This window comes from Anser brachyrhynchus, assembly GCF_964034855.1.
Source record: "Anser brachyrhynchus genome assembly, chromosome: 2".
Taxonomy (NCBI): domain Eukaryota; kingdom Metazoa; phylum Chordata; class Aves; order Anseriformes; family Anatidae; genus Anser; species Anser brachyrhynchus.
The window spans coordinates 118,975,174-118,993,069 of NC_137695.1; the positions used below are offsets into that span (position 1 = coordinate 118,975,174).

Genomic DNA, 17,896 nt, shown 5'->3' on the forward strand with positions numbered 1-17,896 from the left:
CTGTTAAGAAAACAACTTGTAGTCACATATATGTGATTCTAGTATAATACACTCATTTTTTGGAGTCAGAAATAAAAAAGTCACAAAATAATCATGAACTAAAAGGTCATTCTGATTTTTCTTTTCCATTGTTCTTCAGGTAATAAAATTCCACGACAACAATGTACTTAATTTGTGTTTTTTATCACTTCTGTTCATGTATTTGACAGCTCATTTAGAAATGAATTTGAATCAACCTTTATTTTTTCATAAAAGTACAGGGGAAAAAAAAGAAAAAGCACTGGACAACTTCTAGCAATGTCAAGATATGTTGTGTTCCTGAACTGCCTCTATAATTCTGCTGTCAACTACATTGCTGGCAGGGATGCTTAGACTCTTCTCTCATCAAAAGATCAAAAAAGAAAAAAAAAATCTCATTTTCATATCTTTACCTGTGAACCTTGCCTTCAGATCATAATTCTCTTCTTGAAAGAAAAATTTCAAAGAAAAGAAAGCATTAGACTCAAAAGACTGTCTGGAGATAAGCACATTTGTTTTTAGAGATCATGCAAGTCTCTTACAAAGTACTTGACAGGTATGAACAAAGGTCTCTGCTTCAAACTGCTGAAGGTCTAAAACTCATTGAAAATAGTGGAAAAAAATGTCACTGAACTGGTAGACAATGGAACAAGCTTTTATTATCAAAACTAGACTGTAAGACAAAGTAAATTGTGTAATATATTGAAAGTAGCAGAATTTTATGCAAAATCCTGAATCTTGTTGGCTATGAATATTGTCCACTCATGTTTTAATACTTATAGTGAAAATAAGAAGATGGAATGACAAGATGAGCTATAAAATAGCACTTTATAGGAGATAAGCAGAGACAATGAACAGACTGAGTTAAAATAATGTAACACTTGACAGTAGATAAAATATATATATAAAAAATCTTCAAATAAAAAAAAAAAGAGGATGAAATGGCAGGATATAGAGAGTGAAGTGCTTTAAAATCAACCCTTACTAAGCAGTTCTGAGAAACAGAAGGGCCATAAAAGCAATGTGTTAGCGTCAAGGTGCTGAAAGGCATGTGTTCCTCCTGAAGATGAAAGCAAAAATGCCAGTGACACAACAACAAATCTTATGCCAAAAAGTGTATCAAATCAAACGTTGTTACAAAAGCTGTAAATTTCATTGCACCAACCAGCAATGAGCCATAGATCAGCAAGGCTCGGCCAGCCTGTCAGGCTTTGCAACACAGCATAATGAAGCAGAGGCAATTGCTAGAAGTTAGGAACTAACATCTTAATGCATTCATGGGACAACTTAGTTCCAGATTACTGACAGAAGTGAGAGACAAGCAAATATACCATCAGCCTGTCTTCTTCTCATTCAGAAGGAACAAGTGATGACATTGTGTGGTACTTTGATAAAAGGCAGATACCACAGGAGTATAAGTATTTTTAAAACTATGTATTAAATATTAATTTCTTATAGCTAATTGTTACAACATAAAAGACATAGTGGACTGCTATTACAGCTGATGCCTAGGGAGTAAAATTACAGGCATGTCATATTGGTACGTTACTCTGCCTCACATATTCTTCTATGTGAAAGCCGAGCAAGAGAAGAAATGCCATGTTCTGAAAAGAATTTGCTCTCCGGGTGTGTAAGAGCCTGATTTTCCCCTTCCATGAGTATTTATGCAGCCACAGGTAGCAGAGGTGTAAGACTGTGAGGCTCAGTCAGACAGTATTTCATCTTCAGAAGAGATAATTAGTGTGTCTGTCTATTAATGCATTCTAGTTATTATCACAGGTTCATGTAGTACAAGCCAATGTAGTTTATAAGGATGCCGAGACAATGTTGAATTCACAGAAGAATTCATAGCATCTAAAATTCATTACCATTACTAATAACAATCCATAATACTCTGTTATAGGTTCCTTGCTCAGGTCTTATAAACATTGTAAGATTTGTATGAACAACCAGTATGTTCAAAATTTCCTATTAATTCTAATTTGAGCTTTCATAATTTTTAACATTTTTCTTCCTAGTTTGTTTTTTCTCAAAGTCATAGGCCAATTTTTCATACAGGAGGAAAGTCACTGAAAACAATCAAAATAAAAACTGAACCCCAAAATGTGCCCGTTCACTAAAAAACTGAAACACATGAAACATGGGGAACAGCACTTAAGTGGGGTAGCTTATGACAGAGTACTTTGGAAAGAGTATCCCTTCATTAACAGAACCCATGAAAAGCAAAGATTAAAAAATTTACTGTGTCAGCATGTGTAAAAATATCCTGCTAGCCATGACTATCTATAATTCTTAAACCTGCAAAATAGATGCGAGATATATCAACGCTAAGCTATATAACTGTTCAATAAGCACTCTCTGTTTGTAGATGTCCTATTAGTCGCATCTGAGCTGGCAGATTGCTGCCACTGCATAGACTGGAATGAAAGAAGAAGTATGCTTTTTTATTTCACAACTCCTTTAAAATCTTTTCAAAAAAAAAAAAAAAAGAAGAAGAAGAAGAAAAAGAAGACACTTCTATTCTTAATATTTGCTTTCCTGTTTAAGGCATAAGGAGATAAGGAGTCAGGAAGAGGGATAGCTAAAGAAGTGCTTGTCTGTCTTGGAATTGGTAGAATTAGCCCAGACCATCTGGCACCAACTCAAGCCTCTCCATCCTCAGGGCACTCAAACAGCACCAGCTGAGCAGAAGGGGGACAGGGGAGGGGAGGGAATATGGAAGATTCGTGAAAACAGCAAACCTGGTGAGACACAGAACACAGTGAATTATCACTTGCAAATTAATCTTATCTGATGGTCAGTGTAATCCTACTGTTTGCAAATCATGTGAAAATTAATTCCAGCTTCTGTCAATTTGCTATTACAAGTGTTCACTGAATGAGACAAATCATTTATTTTCTCCTAATATCATTTTGTCTTTTTGACTTCTCATTAAATGTGAGGTGTGATCTGGACAGAACTGTGGCTTTTCAGAGGCAGATTGACTTTTGGTATAAGCAGTTTCTCTTTGTCCACAGGTAGTACTTCTGCTGTTGTAGAGAATTTAATCACATACCTATTTGGAATGGCTGTCCTTTGTTTTTACTATGTTTGCAAATGGCAAAGTAAAATATGTACTACAAAAAAATATATATATACATAATTCAAAGGAATACTTTATAACAGTAACTTTACATATAGCAATAGGCAGTTGTACTAATGAACAAAGATGAAAACATGGTGCCAGAAGAAGGCTTGCATGCATATATGCACTTAGATATACATATGCATGTATACTTACATACATATAAAGCTTAGATACCTATTTATATGTACTTTACACACACAGGCGTTATGAGAAAAATATTTAGATCTCAGAAATAATCAAATCACTCAGATTAAAACAAAATCTTCATTTAAGTTTAATAAATTTTTCCTATTTGTGTACATTATGAATAGAAGTGAACATATTTTCTTTCATCCCTGATGGAAAATAGTAATAAAGAGTAAGCCATCTATATTTTCCTGAAGTCTCCTCTTCCTCCTGACAGGAGACAGTTAGTGGAAGACTTAAAATTTTAACTACTTTCCTTTAATTGCCAGGTACTCAGAACCAGACTTAAAAATTCTTTATTTTCAGTTAAGGGAGGGAAGAGCTCCACAAAATTTTGTTGTAAGTCTTAATTTTGATTTATATGAATTTTTAAAACATAAGTATTTCATAGAATCATAGAATGGCTTGGGTTGGAAGGGACCTTAAAGATCATCTAGTTCCAAGTCCTGCCATGGGGTTGCCATGCCAACCACTAGATCAAGTTGCCCAGAGCCTCATTCAACCTGGTCTTGAACACCTCCAAGAATGGGGCATCCACAACTTTTCTGGGCAACCTGTTCCAGTGCCTTACCACCCTCTGAGTGATGAAGTTCCTCCTAACCTCTGATCTAAATCTCTTCTCTTTTAATTTAAAACCATTCCCTCTCATCCTGTCACTGTGTGCAAGAGCAAAAAGTTGCTCTCCATTTTTTTTTTATTAACTCCCTTTAAGTACTGAAAACCTGCAATAAGGTCTCCCCAGAACCTCCTCTTCTCCAGGCAGAACAGCCCCAGCTCTCTCAGCCTTTCTTCATAGGAGAGGTGCTCCAGCCCTCTGATCAACTTCATGGCCCTCCTCTGGACCCACTCTAACAGCCCCACATCCTTCTTGTGCTGGGGTCCCCAGACCTGGACGCAGCACTCCAGGTGGGGACTCACAAGGGCAGAGCAGAAGGGCACAATCACTTCCCTTGACCTGCTGGCCACTCCTCTGGTGATGCAGCCCAGGATGCAGTTGGCTTTCTGGGCTGCAAGCACACCCAGTTAGCTCATGTCGAGCTTTTTGTCTACCAGAACCTCCAAGTCCTTCTCTGCAGGGCTGGTTTCAGTGAGTTCTCCCAGTCTGTGCTCGTGTCTGGGATTACCCTGGCCCAGGTGCAGCACCTTGTACTTGGACTTGTTGAATCTCATTAGGTTCACATGGGCCCACTTCTCAAGCTTGTCCAGATTGGACATATTTAATATATTTAAAACATTGCTGGAAACACTTTCCTACTGCATGACACATACTGACTTTTGCATAGAGCTCCCCTTCATCTGCTGCAGAACTAAGAGACAGGGTAGAGGAAGGGGAAGGAGAGGAGGTATATCTGCTTGGGAAAGGAATTGGAATAGGACCCTAGGGAGCTGATTTCTACTCTTGTCACATAAACAGGCTTTTTTAAATGTGTGATTGAGGTCAAGAAAAGCATTTAAGTGAATGGCTGCACTGAATCTACATGGACAGACTTGGCTACACCTCATTTACTTTTCTGCACAGTAACTGATTGGACTGGGCCTTTTACCATACATAAGGACTATACATGTATGGCGTTAACAGTCAAAACTTTTTAAGGTTTATAAAACACATGTAATCATCTCATGTAAACATATACATCGGAGAGCATTTCTACATGCTTTCAGTATCTTCCTACATAAAGTGCAGGAAAAACATTAAATCAAAAGATTAGATCTACAGATACCACCTGAAGTGTGACTTTTATTCATAGAAAATGCTTCAGGATATGAAACTGATTTTATTTGATAACCAGTCTTGGCGACACAGGACTGGAAAAATAAGGTTTGCTGACAGTAGCATTACAAAAGTAGGAAAAAAAAATAAATCCAGAAATCCCCACTGTGCAGATTTTTAATTTGCTAGTTTAAGAGACGAGATCCTCCTGACAAGATGGTGCAGTCTTACACATTTGTACAAGAGCCTGGGAATAGAAATACTTCTGCAGCATATAGATAGCAGTTATTTTCCTTTGATAGAATGTTTAATCTTTTAAACACACTGGGGAAGAAATCCCCAAAGTCAAATAAACAAAAGGTTATTTACCATTTAGACTTATCAGTGTTTACCTGTAGTATCATGTCCTCTGGTTTATTTCCCATTTCATAGAGCACTACTGCATAGAGGCAGCCCAGACTGCCAACACAGCTTTTCTGCCTTTAGACTTTGGAAATATGAAGTTTGATTTCTATTACAAGTATTTCCATTTTATTGGACATTGCCTGATGAAAGGGAAAAAGGTGTCTAAAGAATCAAAATCATAACAAAAGAAAGAAAACTGATTTATTTTCTTAAAAACATCTTACTACCTTGAAAGTATCATTAGACACAGCCTCATGTGGGGTGCTCTTCTCCTTAAATCACAACCTAAAGTGTACCATGTGAAACAGAGTAACTTTACATTTAATAGATATGTATATTCTGGAGTTTAATTGCTAATAAACTTCTGAGGTCTGAAATCACAGAATCAGAGAATGGGCAGGGTTCTGAAGATCATCTAGTCCAACTTCCCTGCCAAGCAGGATCACCTACAGCACACTGCACAGGATGGCATCCAGGTGGGTTTTGAATATCTCCAGAGAAGGAGACTCCACAACCTCTCTGGGCAACCTGTCCCAGTGCTCTGTTACCCTCACAGTAAAGAAGTGCCCCCTCATATTCAGCTGGAACTTGCTGTGCTTCAGTTTCTGCCTGTTGCCTCCTGTTGCTGGGTACAACTGAAAAGAGACCGGCTCCATCCTCCACCCCCCGGATATTTATATACATTAATGAGGTCTCCCCTCAGTCTTCTCTTTTCCATGCTAAACAGGCCCAGTTCTCTCATTCCTGTTTTTCAGTGAGTTAAATATTCTAATATTTGTAAATATCTTCTAAATATTATTCTATAAATTAGAAATATCTATATATTTCTAATTTACTCTATCTATAAGACCTGACTAGTCTTCTAAGCTTGTATGAAAAGCTTTTGTAATCAGAATTACAAAACAGCTTGGCTGAAATGCCTATACCTTAGTAAAATCCAACTTGCATGGCTTTACCTGCATTAACTCTTTAGAATTTTTATGAGCAGAACATGTTAAGCATTTAGCCGTGTGAGTACACATCTGTTCCCTTGATTCCCCACAACATATAAAATTCTCTGATAATCACTTCACAGAACAGTCTGGACTTGAAGATTAAAAGCTGGCACTCCAATTATCTTTGGAATCTACTTCCATCTCATGAATCTACATTTTATAACATGCAATTTCACATCACATAAATTAAAGATAATTTATTTTTTCTTGCCACAACCATATGTCAAATAAAACATATACCTCCCTGAATAAACTCTGTTTTATCTTTAGGCCATCATGACCACAATGACTTATTTTATTTTCACAAGTACAGTCAACTTGTAAAAATAACTGTTGTTTATTTCTATTCTACAACAACATATTGAGAGTTAGTTTTAGTGAAATAAACAAAATAAAAATATTCACTTTTGTACAATAATAAAAAATGCCCATACAATGGTCTTCATTAACAATGTATTCAGTTCTCACGGTATTAATATTGCCTAATGCTAAGTTAAACTGACATGCTCAAATACCTAATAATTAACAATAGTACTTTTAAAAATATTTATAATCCTTAACAAAAATTACAAATGAATATTTGTTTCACATTTTAGACTATAAGATGCTTTGCCAAGGACTCATGCTTCATTCAAAGCAGTAGGCTTGTACAAAGTTACCTCATACAAGCTGAAATTATTCTTTTCAAAAACCTTTTGACAATCTCTGCTGTGATAATAAGGTTTAGAGAACAGTTAATACTTCACAGTGGTAGGTAGAACATGACTTTTTCATAGTTTCCTGAGAGTGTAAGAAGGAATTTGACGTTACATCTGTGGACTCTCCTTAGCCCATTACTTTGAGTGTTATGGGGAACCACAGCTGTGACACAAATTCATCAGTGAGGTTCTTACAAAATACATATCAGTTACTACAGAATGAAGGAAAGGCCATGTGCGCTTTTCAGAGATATGAGCAATTTTTGTGCCAGCAAAAGACCAACTCCCACCAAAATGGAAATGGTTTCTACAGGGTTAGTCCCAGAACCAGATCACCTGCATGGGGGGCCAAAGAGAAGGAAAATCAGATTAGTGTCTGTGTTGGGAAAAAAAAAAAAAAAAAAAGACAAGGTCAGACAGAAAGACCCCACTTCTGAGTGGCAGCAAACTGTTTACATCAGCTTAGCTGTGCTGGCAAAAACAAAGCACCCCTGCATGAACAGAAAATGACAAGGATTGGAGGACTTGCTGAAACATGGCAGTGGCTCATGATCAAAACTGCTTAGAAAAAGATGCATCTCAAATAGTGGATCGGGTTCAATAGTGTCTTATTCCAGTACAAACATGGAAGTTCATAGGCTATAAAGCAAATTTCAAATACGGATGAGATCATAGATTAATTCTTAGGATGAAAAGGCAAATAACTCAGACACCTAACTAATATTTTGGGGTTCTATCTTTGTCTTAGTTGTACTTATGGTACTTAATTTGTGCAGTGCCTCAGATCTCCACTTTTAAAACTGTTTCGTATTGTTTGAAGTATAAAAAGTATCTATTTTTTCCTTCTTAAAAACAAAACAAACCAAAAACCAGAACCAACCAAACACAAAACACAAACAGACCAATAGGTTCAATGTCTTATGTCAAAGACTGAAGTGGAAATCTAAGAGTTGACACATGCAAACTGAGACCAACTTGTAAAGGCTATTCACATATTAATTAATCATGAAGTACTAGAAACAGTATAGACAGCAATGTACACACCTGCTGACAAACAAGATTTGGAAGGCCTCACCTTTGCATTTCCAAGCAAGCTTAGTAGAAAACTCATGACAATCCTTGTCACAGTTCTGGACCAACGGTATAATAGAGTAGAACCTTCACAGTCCAGATGACCTGAGTATGGGGCCTTGAATTTAGCAACAGCGATTAAAGACAAACATAAACATTCATAAACTGCTTTGAGATTTTCCATTTCATCATCTTCTGTTCAATTTGATCTCCCAGCTCAACCATGTGCAGGGCTTTGGGGATCCTGTGCGTAGCATCACAAGAAAAGACCAAAATTAGAGGTGTTTCAACAAGAACCCTTGTACAAGACAGCTCAGGTTCTTCTCCTACAAAGCAAAAACATATCCAGAAGACTTCTGTCACTCCCAAGCCAATGGGATTCCAGAGTCTTGTGGTTCTCTTCCCTTTGCAACAATAGGCAAGCTTTTTCATGTTAATTGTTAACTGCTTTGAAAGAGAAATGGAAAGAATAGCAAGGGGACCTGTACCTGCTGGGTGGTGGGAGAGCTGAAAAGCACCAGATAGTCTTTGTTATTAGAAATGTGTGCAATGATGAGATGGGGTAGCAGACCAGAACAGTAGTTGGCATTTCTGATGGGATCTGCAGTGGCCATTCAGTGGCATGGTTAGCTGTGGCTGAAGACTTTTGCCAGGCAGAGTAACTGATTTCTAGAGCTCATTGATTGGATGAGAGTACTCACTTCTACCTCATTCACAGCCTCCAAAACAGATCCACATTTTTTAAAACTTCTCAGGATTAGCACGTTGGCAGATGGGAAGAGAAGTCCTGCACAAAGACCGCCCATCTCCTTTCTTGACCCTTTCAATGGTCACCAACATTTCTCTCCCTGACAGGTTCATATCTGCACCAGTGCTGAGACAACACCTGCAGACACTTACCCCTATCAGCAGTAGGTTTTTTTGTTTGGTTGGTTGGGGTTTTTTTTTGTTTGTTTTTTTTTTGGTTTTTTTTGGAGAGGAACACTGGTGGACTCACTGCCAGCACCTATGGGACTTTTAGGTCTTGGAGACAGGACCTTAGGCTCCCCTTGCCAAGTCCTTTGCAGGAGGCTTCCTTTCTGGCTTTTGGATCCAATTATTATCAATGGACTGACATGTAGTGTAACAAAACAATATATTTTTCTTCAATGAGCCTATTTAATTAGAAATCCTGGCAGCAAGTTGAAAGTAGCTCATATGAGAACTACTAAATCTAAAGATTATTTTCTTCATAGGGTGTTTAAAAAAATGTAAAATAGAAAACTTCTAAAACCTAATTTCTATGCAGTTAGAGATTTTCATGGATAATTTCTAAGAAGTAGTTGATTTGTAGAGTGCCAAGCACCAAAAGATTCTTCTGAGATCAATAAAGCCTTCTGGTACATCCCATCTCAAGTAATTAAACTTTACATGACTTCTTTGAGAATATTATGTGGTGTTTTACTCTATTTTTTAGTTGCTTTCTGACTATCCCAATTTCCACAGAAGTTGTTTTATGCTATTTGTTTCTTTCCACCAGTCACTTTGAGACAGTAGTTTTCACTCTAAGATTTGTTAATAAACAATTAACGTTTCCATGCGGGTGAATCTATAAAGTCAGAGGCTATTTTTATTATTGTCACTCGATAGGATGCAAGACTTTTGTTCTGGAGAATAATAGTTGTCAAATATATAATGGAAAAGAAAAAAAAAAGAACAATGCTGTTCTTTCTATATAGCAAAAGCAATTTTTGAACATATATTTGAAGTTCTTTCCAAAATAGGGTCATTTTAAAATTAGCTAGCAATTGCCTAAACAAGTACAGATAATAAATGATCTAAGAAATAACAGTGAGCTAATTCTGCAGGTCTGTGGTTTTTGTTGTTGTTGTTTTGTGTGTGTGTGTGTGTTTATATATATTTCAATTTGTTTTGCATTCTTTCATTTTAAAGTGAAGTTATGTGTTCTTGTTACTTTGCAGTGAAAAATATACTATTGACTAAATTACAGCTGATCCGGTGTCCACTACTCATTGAAAAAGGTCTTCTGTGTCCAGGTGAAAATCTAAGAATGAAAGACAAACTTGTCAGCTCTACCACTGTGGGCAGTAGCCTACTGCAGTTAGCATTGCTTACTACTTTACACTGTAATCTCAGATTGCCCCACACATATCACTCATTGCACAGTAACTTGCATCTGCCAAGTACCTCCACAGATGAAAAGGATGTCTAATGCATGCAAGCCAGGTCAATGGCACACACACACACTACATGCAGTATAGAAAGCACCAGACCTTTGGTTTTGGTCCTACCAAAGAGGACAGAGCTGATACAGAGCACCCTTGAATATGAGAGCTCTTATCTGCTTGGCATGCTTTTCTCAGCTTAAACCAACACCATTTTCTTAAAACTTTCACTTAAAATATGGCCTTTCACAGGTTACACTCAGACAAACAAGGTGAACAAATTTGTTCACAGAGTACCAGGGTGGCAGAGATAAGAAGACGTAAGGATCAGATGCAGGACAGTTATTGAAACTGCCAGCTGCTGCACAAATTTCTCAAGAGAACACACTACTCAATTTCCTCACAGAAAGTGGACAGATTTCCTGTCAGTGCTGGAAGAAAGTATAAAGTTGACAACTCAGAGATTATTTGGTAGTGCCCATGTCCCTTCCTGCTATTTATTATTTATAGTCTACCTGAGTTTTGTTCTATCACTTAAACCTCCTTTTTGAAATTCAGCAGACAGGACTGTGATAAAAAGTATGTCATGCTGAATGTTTAAACGTGACTTTGTGAAATATGCAGGAAGGGTTATTCTATGTGTAAAACTCTTTTATAACATACCAGTATCTGGACAGGTTTCTACATTACTAACACTTTCTAAATAAAATAAATAAATAAATAAATATCTTGAAAGAAATGGTTTTAAATATTTAATCACAGATTTATTGGAATATATCTCATAGATGTGCACAATTAGTTAAAATATTTCTTCATGTAGAGACAGAGTCTATGATACATAAGGTTATATGAACTACAAAAGGTCACATCCCAGCTGTGATTTGATATTAACTAGAATCCATTATTTTCTTTCAGTAAGGAAAAGAAACCAAAATAGATCACTTTTATCTAGTCTGCTGGTTTTATTTTCTATCCTATTCTTATCTTTGGCCTCCAGAAATAATGAACTGGTAGTATCTACTGACATTTTTCTGGAAGATTGATCTTTTCAGTCAAAGAGATTTTACAAACATAATACCAGCTTGCATTTATATAGCTCATTTCATCTCAAAGAATCCCAAAACCTTTTACAAATTTAATGTAGTGGAATATATACACATCCTGCACTGAACATGGCCAACTCCAGGACTGAGTACACAGTGTGACCAGCCAATATCAAAGTTTAAGGCAGGAGATAAGAAAGAATACCATATCACCTTAAAAATTCAAGACAAAATTTAACATGGCTGTATGATATCAGTAAATGATACACCATATCTCTTTCTTTTCTAATTAATGAAAGCTGAAGACCCTTCACAGTATCCTCTGACCGTTTTCATTCCATAATTTGAGCCATAGCTACTTCTCTTTTCTACTGTCTTTTCCAGTTTTCTCCATGGTTTTTAGATGGAAAGAGCTCAAATAGTGTTCACTGGTCAGCTTACAAGGACATTAGGGTTTTACCCGTGACGTAACAGTATTTTCCATTTTGATCTCTCCTGCTTATTTGGCACATTCAGAATGAATCTAAGCTGTGAGAAACTTCCCAGTTATGAAGACAACTAAAATATTTTGAAAAGCAAGTCTTGCCTACTGTGGCACTACCTATCTCAGGACAGGCAGCTGTCAAGACCTGCATATGTCTGCTCCGAAGAAAAGACAGATGAGGAGCAAATGTATAGTAAGGAGCAGCTCTAGGCAACATGGAATGGTAATCTGCTGAAGCCTGACAAGCGATCAAGTGATGGAAATCAAACAGAAGTAATGACTGGGAGTTTCCAACTGTACCGCTGAATTTTCTCCCTCTATATGTAAGTGCTTTCATCTGTGTTTTTTGTTGTTCTTTGTTGTTGTTGTTTTGTTTTTGTTTGTTTGTTTGTTTTGTGTTGGTTGTTTGTTTTTTTCCCCATGAGCACATTTCTCACAGGTACTTAATCATTTTTAGTAACAGTATTTTATCAAGTGTCACTTGCCAAAATGAAGCGAGCACAGAGTACCTCAGGCATGTTTTCACCAAAGCAGTGCAGACAGGAACTATCATTTGGTGATGTGTTATTTCTCTATATGTTTAAAATCAGTCACACCGTCTCCCTCTTCAGCAGCAACCTGCTTCCACTTTTTTCCTCAGCCTTATTGCATTTTATACTTATAACCATTCTGACATTCACTTCTGAAGCCCCAGATATTTACACTTACAATTTGCAAGTAACACAATCCAACCAAAACCCTGTCCTTCAGGTTATTTTTTCCAAATAGGCTGTCCTGCTTATTTTCTGCATTATCTTTCTGCCTTCCAATTCAAAGTGAGACAAAACTCCACTCTATTATGCACATGTTCTTCTACCTTTATCATTATCAGCAATCAAAAAAGTATGAGCTTAACACCAGCTTCAGTCAACTTCCCTCTCTTGCCCTCCACCTTTGTATGCTACTATTTAATTTCATTATGTTTTGTTTATTCTTCTCTCCTAGTTCTCAGTCCATGTTACAGTACTCTAAATATCAGCCAATTTGAACTTTTTTTTTTTTGATAGGATTTGTGTGTATTTTAGCAACTCCAAGTGATATTTCTCCTGATGAAAACAGTTATCTCTAGAACTTCCCATTCTTCAGAAGAGCCTCGTTCTCTTCCACAGTAATGTAGAACCACACTCATGATTCAGTATCCTGTAGAAGTCTTTTCGTAGTTGTAAGGACAGAAGCAGTCCGGCTAGAGGGAAATGCTCACAGTAGAACACAAACTACTTTTTGAGTTCTCTGTCTGCTGCAAAGACCATTTATATAAACACAGGAGGATTTGCCTCTGTATGTTGAGCAAAGAAAAGAAAAGAAGTGTGTTTCTAATGTTATCTTCTGGTAAAGTACTTATGAATGAATAAAGTGACAATTATTTGGGAAAATGTACAAATTTAAGAGCTTTTTTCTTACTTTAATGTCAATTTTCATCTGAAAATCTATACCAGAAATCATTATACTTTGTGTACAGTTCTTTGCATTGTTTCTTAGAGAGTTGTCCAACTACAATGCTATTCTAACCTTAATATAACCTTGTGCCATCTACTCACACTAGAAAGTAAAGACAGAGAAAAAAAATACTAAACCATGTGATACTGAGTGTTGTCCCTTTCAGAGCTCAGTTTCGTGGTTTGAAGTGGACAGTGACATTCACCTAGGGCCCCTGGGAATAGATGGAGCCACACAAAAGACAGACCCTAGGATATTGCCGCAAGCAGGCTTCACAGTCCTGCTGTTCTCTATTCCCCAGCCCATTCACCTACATACAACAGTGCATATATATCCCCCTTTTAAGAGACACATGCTGCTGAGCGTGCTAAGGGGTCTATGAGGATGATTAGGGACACATTATTATAGCTAGCGTACCTTGAGCATGTGTATAGTGGTGCAATTCCCAGCTAATCAAACAATGAGTACGTTTCATTCCCAGTCATCTCTTATTCAGGACAACAGAATCAGCAGTATATTCAGATTTATTAGGGCAAAATATTTATCCATGCAAAAGCATGAATAGACTGAATATGGATTAATGGAATATGGATTATATGGAATATGGATTAATTTATTGGATTGAATGCAGCCCTGATGAGAAGAACCAGGGGATGTGGGTTAATGACAAGCTTGACCTGAGCCAGTAACGTGCATGTACATCCCAGAAAGCCAGCCATATCCTGGGCTGCATCAAAAGAAGTGTGGCCGGCAGAGCAAAGGAAGTGATTCTCCCCCTCTACTCTGCTCCTGGGAGACCCCACCTGGAGTACTGTGTTCAGCTCTGGGGCCCCTCTCCACAAGAAGGACATGGACCTTTTAGAACAAGTTCAGAGGAGGGCCACAAAGATGGTCAAGAAGCTGGAACACCTCTCCTCTGAAGAAATGCTGAGGGAGTTGGGGTTGTTCAGCCTGGAGAAGAGAAAGCTCCAGGAAGACCTTATAGCAGCCTTCCAGTTCCTAAAGGGGGCCCATGGGAAAAATGCGGAGGGACTCTTTGTCAGGGAGTGTAGTGACAAGGTGTAATATCCTTAAACTAAAAGAGGGTATGTTTATGTTTGGAAGGAAGGTTTATGTTATATAAGGAAGAAATTCCTTATTCTGAGGGTGGTGAGGCACTGGAACAGGTTACGCTGATAAGCCATGAATGCCCCATCCCTGGAATTGTTCAAGGCCATGTTGGATGGGGCTTTGAGGAACTTGATCTAGTGGGAGATGCTGTTCTCCACGGCGGGGGGGGATAGAACTAGGTGATCTTTACAGTTCCTTCCAATCCAAACCATTCTACGATTCTGTGATTCTATGAATATTAAAGCAAGACACTTAAGGAGAAAAGTTATTTTCTAAAAATGTAAGGAATCGTAGATTTATAGATATTATATACCTATTTTCATATGTGTATATTGGAAACAAAGAAAAAGAGATACAAATGTTCTAAATAAATATTATGCATGTGTTTTACAAAGGCAAAGAAAATAATTAGTTTGCATACATATTGTTTACAAATTAAAATACAGATTACAGTACAAACCATAGTTACCAATGGCAAATTGCAGACTTAGTGTTCAAATCTTTCAGTTTCTTAAAGGTGCCTGATGGTATTTGTCATGTACTATTAAACAGCAAATCCATAGAAGTTAAAGAATGAGAAACTGAATCATTCTTATCTTCCTGTCATAGAGGAATGTTGGGGAAAAGAAGGAAATTTTTGTTGTTGCTTTTTTAGTATGTAGGGTGCTTATACTTCATGTCTTTTAAAATGGAGGACACAGTGATGATCGTAAGACTAGAAAAAAGAGAAACAGCTGCACCTGATAGAAATTTCACATTCTGGTAATTAAAACCACAGCAGTGTCTGCCAGAAATTTCCTTTCTTCATTCTCTAAAATCCCTGCCTTTCACAGGTGCTCTCATGCAGCTATACATATACAGCTATTGTGGCACCATCTGCACAAGTAAGTGACTTTGAAATGTAATTTTTCAGGAACATCACAGCTAAAACAGGATAATTCTTATCAGGAAAATATTAAGAACAAGTCTTACAGTCCCATAATGCATCTTTCAGGTAGGGTCACCACACAGAGCACCTGCTGCTCATCACAACAAACAAATTCATCCTAACCTCTGAACTTGGCTGCATACTAATTAGAGTAGCAAACCAAGAGACTGGAATACTTTATTAAGTATTTATAATTGGAACTGGAATTAAAACTAATCACAACAATGAAATAAAGAGCAAGATAATTGAAAAAAAAGTGGGTTTGTGTTGTCCCATATGCTTAGACTTCCTTTAAAGAGCATTAATCATTACATTATCCCCTAAGTACTGTTTTGAAAAAGACTGACATTTTTATATTAACCATTTTAGACTAAAAAAGTGACTATTAAACTTGCTTACCTGACAGCTTATGGTCAAAGCTTGAAAAAAATTTTTCTTTCCACAATTCCACCTAATCTGTAGTTTGAAAAGAACATTTTGTGTTTAATCAAACAAAACAAAGTTTCTGACTTTATTTACCCAATTCTAAAATAATTACGAAATCTGTAACAGGATTGTACTGAAGTTTTAAAATGTATGCTCCCCAAAAGCTGGAGTTAATTAAACGGTAAGGAATTCAAATTCATCATCAGTGCCTGAACAACACTATGGTGAATAGTTCTTTAAATATTAGCAGTATACAGAACTAGGGAAAAAACTGAGATTAATCATTAATGGAGGAATGACCCAGCTTATTAAGGGAATGTGTATTTCACTTCCTAATTGGTTTTCTGTATTTTTCACAAGGGTAGATTTTCTATTCTTACTTGACTGATACTGAGCAAGCTGCTATATCTCAAGAGATGTTTCTCAAGAACCAGTAGAGTGAACTCTGACAACCTGTAAACACAACTCAGTTCTCAATCATTAGATGCAGCATGGAAATTCACTTTCTAGGGGAAAGAAGGAAAATAGAAAACTGATAAAAGCAGTAATTTTTTTACTATGGGGTTGTTCAGATACTCCCATGAATGAACCTAGCAGTCCTGCTAATTACTATAGATTTTAAAAAAATAATAATAATAATAAAGAAAAAAAAAAACTTCAAAACCTTCCTGCTCCACATCCAAAGTTCACATCCACTTAAGCCATTACCTCAGATTCACAGGAAATCTTAACTCCATATATATACGATTCTTCCTGGTTAAGAAGAATAGAGATTGTACTGGGTCTGGCTGGAATGAAGTTAACTTTCCCTGCAGAAGTCCATACAGTGCTGCGCTCTTCACTTTTTGCTAGAACAGCCCTGGTATCACACAAATGTTTTGTCTATTGCTGAGCAGTGCTGGCACAGCACCGTGACTTTATCCAAACCCAGTAGGCTGGGGGTGGGCAGGACTTGGGGAGGGGACATCACTAGGGCAGCTGACCTAAACTGAAAAAAGGGATATCCCATACTGTATGGTTCAGAGTCAGCAACACAAGCTGGGAAAGTGAAAGGAGAAAGGGAAGGGGGCTCTTGTTATGAAGACGTCTGTCCTCCCAAAGAGCTGTTATGCATATTGAGGCCCTGCTTCCCATGACCTGGTTGAACATTGCTCATTAATGAAAAGTAGAGAATAACTTTTTATTCCCTCTTTGCTTCTGCATGGCCTTTCTCTGTGTTTTTTTTTTTTTGTTTGTTTGTTTCTCTTTCTTTTCTCTTTAATTAAATTATCCTTATCTCAGCCTGTGAGCCTCTTTTTTTTTTTTTTTTTTTTTCCATCATACTTTCACTCTTCTTTGAGGAGGGGGAGTGAGAGCAGTTGTGGTGGAGTTCAGATGTCCAGAAGGATAAAGCCAGCACAGAGACCTGCAGGAAAATGTGTGTGATAAACCACCCCTCAGAATTTCTTTTCAGATCCAGGAATTTGGTATGTATTTTGTTCTGCAATATATTTAAAATTAGATACCTCCCTTGTGAACATGTCCATTTATTTACTTAAATTCTAACCAGTTGTGCCTCTTTTTTGAGTTTCTAATGTCATAATCAACTTGTCATATTCTAAAAATAAAATAAAATTACTTTGATACACGAATATATTGTCATAAAATATAAGAGATTATCTGCTACTGTATCTTAAAAATGTACAACTTCAACTGGTTTCTGTCTCATCTCCAAAAGCCATCTCCCAAGCTCTCGCCACCAATCGTAGGAGCACCGTTATGGCTAGTACTCATTTTGTATGTATTTTGGAATTAAAATCATAAAAGGAAAGACCAACATATATTACCTTCATTAAATTACTCAAGTATATGCTATAAAAAAACAACAGAAACATTTTTCTTGACTTGAGTAGCCACTGTCTTTGACATAAAAGTGAGCAAATAAAACCACATAGTTAATGCATCACTCAAAAGTTTAAATGTCTCTAAATTTTTAGCCATCTTGTGCAATGCCCCCTCCACATTTAAAGATAACCTTTGCTGATCCTAGAAGCCTATGCATTCCAAATCACAT

General features: G+C 37.0%; 1 long non-coding RNA gene across 1 annotated transcript; it reads right to left on the reverse strand.

The window, feature by feature from the left end:
• Positions 1 to 326: 326 nt before the first annotated feature.
• LOC308189940 lies at positions 327 to 17,128 on the reverse strand. The gene is made up of 3 exons (XR_013946742.1): positions 16,552 to 17,128; positions 15,817 to 15,873; positions 327 to 8,455 (listed from the first exon to the last, which is right to left on the reverse strand). It is a non-coding gene; the product is annotated as an uncharacterized lncRNA (long non-coding RNA).
• Between the last annotated feature and the right edge of the window lie 768 nt (positions 17,129 to 17,896).